This window comes from Danio rerio, chromosome 18 (genome assembly GCF_049306965.1).
Source record: "Danio rerio strain Tuebingen ecotype United States chromosome 18, GRCz12tu, whole genome shotgun sequence".
Lineage (NCBI taxonomy): Eukaryota > Metazoa > Chordata > Actinopteri > Cypriniformes > Danionidae > Danio > Danio rerio.
In genome coordinates this window covers 27632783-27637113 of record NC_133193.1, presented here as the reverse complement: position 1 = coordinate 27637113, position 4331 = coordinate 27632783, and the positions used below count along the sequence as shown (strand labels likewise).

General features: G+C 31.1%; 1 non-coding gene across 1 annotated transcript; it reads left to right on the top strand.

Moving 5' to 3' along the window:
• Positions 1–1388: 1388 nt before the first annotated feature.
• On the top strand, positions 1389–1475 carry dre-mir-184-1 (microRNA 184). Its single transcript, NR_030101.1, has one exon. It is a non-coding gene; the product is annotated as a microRNA 184 (primary transcript).
• The last annotated feature ends 2856 nt before the right edge of the window (positions 1476–4331 follow it).

The window sequence follows — 4331 nt, the reverse complement described above, 5'->3', positions numbered from 1 at the left end:
TACAAACACATACTATTTTAAAGGTACCAGCTCTAGTACAATTTGTGTATAATAATAGACACGCACAATAATCAACAGTTTTTTTTTTTTAGAATAATAATTTATGCAGTCATTTACATGTTTTGACAGCTAATATGCCTGTGATTTGATGCTTCGCAAAAGTTGCAGACATGCTTGTTTGACGCAGAAATAATTTAAACAGCCAGTTATTATGCAGATTAAATAAATGTTTAAAGCCTGCAGCCCACAACAAAGTGAAAAGTTATTGCGTATCATATTTTAAAAAATTGGTTACTGCAAATTTTATGTAAGTTTCCTCACATGGGTAATTGAATATTAATCAGATGATATCATTATGCTGCATGCATGAGATTTTTGCTTTTTTTTTGTCACTTTTATTTAATAACTGTGTTTATATTCTAAAATATCATGTGTCTGGATGCAGAGATAAATGAAACATTTTCTTGTTTACAATTAGCTTTATGCAAGGAAAAATAAAGAAAAGAAACCAAATGAAAGAAAACAAAAAGTTACATGAAAAAAACAGCAATTGAACAAGCTATGTTTATCTGTGGGGCCTTTTTATGAGTCATATATAATAAAAAAAAAAATAGATTGACATCTCAATTGTTGCATTATCTCAGGTTATCTACTCACTACATCAGTCAAACACTAGATTAAAACAAACACAGAGACTGCATTTAAACACATTTACATGGTTTTTGCGTTATTTGCTGGGTTAATTTAGATCTAAATCTGCATTGTTTTATTTCATTTTAATGACATAAAGGTATCCTAAATCAAACCAAACAATACTTTGAATTTTGAACGAAAAATGTTTTTGATTACATGTGGGAAAAACAATTATAACTAAAGAGAGGAACGTGGTGTGAAGAATCCTAAGTAGGGCTCTAACTGAGAGTCAGGCTGTCTCTTCAGGGCATGGAGATGAAGTCTAAGCTGACAGGTATGTGTGTGCTGGAATGTACAGCTGAACCACACCTGTGTGAACAGCACCTTTTCCCCAATCTGTCCGCCCATGCACTCCTTCCTTATCCCATTGGCTGAATTTCTGATGAGACAGAAATCGGAATCCCGCTTGTGGGCCAATTAGAGCTTGGAAAAAGTGCAGTGGGGTTGGTCTAAGGTGACATAAAACTCATCAATGAGGTGTGTCTAAAAACTTTCTCTGAGAGAGTATTTTCTGGATACTCCCCAGGTTGGAGGTTTTATGAAATATCTGTTTATTTCGTTTGTCGGAGATGAGCCATTTGGACATTGACATTCTTCTGATGCCATTATTTTGGATGTCTACATGTCTCACTGTGGATAGTTGGACATACAAAACACACAGCGGATTCTTCCATCAGGGTGAGAATTTGATTTCAGTCGAACACGTCTCCTTATCACTTTTCCAGCCCAGCTATCCATTTAGTATTCGTTGGACGGAGAACTGATAAGGGCATGTGCCCGATACTCCCTGCCAGTCCATCTGGGTCTATATCCTTTGATCATTTCTATAATTATTAGTGTGAACGCCTTTGCTGAAGGCTTTTTATGTGTATTTACATGTTTACAAAAAAAATAAAAACTCTATTTACAGCTGAATATGTATTCTTGTGTTATACAACTGCACTGTAAGCTAAGGAAATGTATGCTAATTTAACTCATTAAAATGAGTTAACCATGTTTCAACTACATTTTTTGAATGATCTGATTAATGTAATGTAAGATAATGTGAGATTAATTTGATTCAACATACATTTACGGCTCTAAAGCTGAGTTTAATGCTATTATTATTACTATTCTATTCATTTTTTACAGCATGGGATATTCCACAGTTAAAATAATAAAAAAATGTTCTACAATTTGACATACTGTTAGAGAAAACCAGAATCCAATGGATTTTGTCAGATAAGACAAGTTCTGGTTCGTATGCAAAAAGTGAATAGGTAAAGTTTCCTGAAAGTGTAGTAGCATGTATTAGCTCCATAAAAACCGAGCAGCCGGAATATCAGGTTTTGTATCTGTTGCAGCCCCAGGGTATGTATAAGAGTTTTCTAAGAACACTATTGGTTTAGGCTTTTCATACTTGTTCATAATAATTCAAGCATGGATAATGCTTATAAATAAACTCATGAATAAAATATGCGTTTGTGTGTGATTGGCGTGAATGGATGACATGCACAGTTAGGGCACGCCATGCAAATAAAGATCTCTTTTATTCCTTTACAGTGTTTTTAGAATGTGTTTGTTGGAGATTTAAGTGTAATACTCTGCTAAGAATTGAACGCATTGTGCTTTTTAGTTACTTTTCACAAGACAAACTACTTTATCTTGTGAAGTGACTGCATCAAATTTGATTTCAGAAAACTGATTTTATATACATAAAAGCACACTACATTTGATTAAAAAGTCTGCTTTCATGTTTCAATTACCTTTTCTAAAAATAAACTGTCAAAATATCAACAAAATTATATTCCAAACTGTCATTTGATGGCTCAGACTTTGACATTTTTTTTGCAGCAAATCTGTGAATTTTTATTAACAAAAATGTTGTTGACCTTAAAAAATACATGAATAAATTAAAACTGCTTTAATTCCAAAATAAATGTATAGAATTCTTCTCTAGAAGGAAAAATACAAAAGTAAACACTGTGGGAAAAAAATCCCTTGCTCTGTTGAATGTCTTGGGGAATATTTAAAAAAAAATGACAGGAGCTAATTATTTTGCATTATATATATTTTAATGTTTTTATTTTTTTATTTATTTATTTTTTCTGATGGTTGAACATCAGCAAAATTATATTAAAAAGACAGATTTTTCTTAAGTAATGAATTGATTATTCGACCTTTGTCCCGAATATGTACTTTATTAAAGGTAATTTTTCAAAAAGTACCCTCAAGACCTTCTGCTGTTACAGCAAAGTGAGTTTATTGTTCTTAATACATTATATCACCTGTCCTTTCACCTAATGCTGAACTGGGAATCAATAATCTGGGAGGAAAAAAATGCTGTTATATATATATTTTTTTCCCCCAATCAACATCTGAATAAAATATGGTCAAATGCAATTGCTGTATTAAAAAAATTAAGCTTACTATTGGTCTGTTTCAAGAAAAACTGTTTAGCATATTATTACTTTTTTATATAACTGAGCAACATTTAGCACTGACAAATATGTTTTGGATTTAATAAATACTATTTTTGAGAACTACTTTTTGCATATTTTCTTTGTTTTGTTGATTAATTATGGATGTCCATTAACAAAGACCCTACAGCATCTCTAGACAGGACATGAGGGACTAGGCTGCACGATATTGGAAAAATCTAACAATGCAACATTTTGTTTTTCTGCGATATACATTGCAATATAAAATTTTAACAGATGACTTAAACATATCTTATTAGAAAGAAATCATATTTTTAGATAGATTAGGATGATTCTGTAGGGGAGTGCATCAGCAAATGCACAGTATTAAATAAAAAGTATTTTATTGTCTTCCAAGAAGTCTAATCGATATTAAAGTTACAAAAATACAATTTCAGCATAATGCTTTTAATATCCTTATACAATCACAGGTCACAAAAATACTTGCAAAATAACCAATTATAATCCAGACTTACTATTGCAGATCCTACTATGTGACTATTGCCAATGGTCACATTGCGATATTGATGCTGAAACAATAAATTGTGCAGCCCTATGAGAAACATTTTAAGGATTGCAACTGTCAAATAATAGCATAACACAATTTCAGCACAGAGACTTCCTACTCCCAATGTCACGAGTTTAAGACAGATCATCCAGGGAATTCTCCACCAGAGATAATAGTATAATTATGCCATTTAAATTTGTAAAAGAAAATATTCAGAAATGAAGGCAAGCAAAGCAGGGAGTACAGTATAATTAAATGATTAATATATTCCAGCATCTTCATTTACTCTTATAATATTATTAATAAAACACAAAAACTAACACAAAAATATGAAATATTATCTCTTTTTTTAACAAAACCTGATTCAGTGTAACAGGAATATTGTATTTTTAACTTTTTTTTTAATTCAAGGGGATAAATCTTTGCAGTTTGAAGGATTGAGGCAAAATATAAAGATTCAAAATAACAATTAATAAGTATAATGGGAACTGCAATCCTTAAATACATTTTTACTGTCATTAAAAAATCCTTTTAATAAAATATGCCAAAACTTATTTTTTTGCCATATTACACCATAAAATAAATACTGGGTTCCACAAAAAATTGTGTTGTCTCAGCTTTATATTTTAAATGAGTAGTTTGAACAAGTAGCAAATGCAATTTTTCGAGTG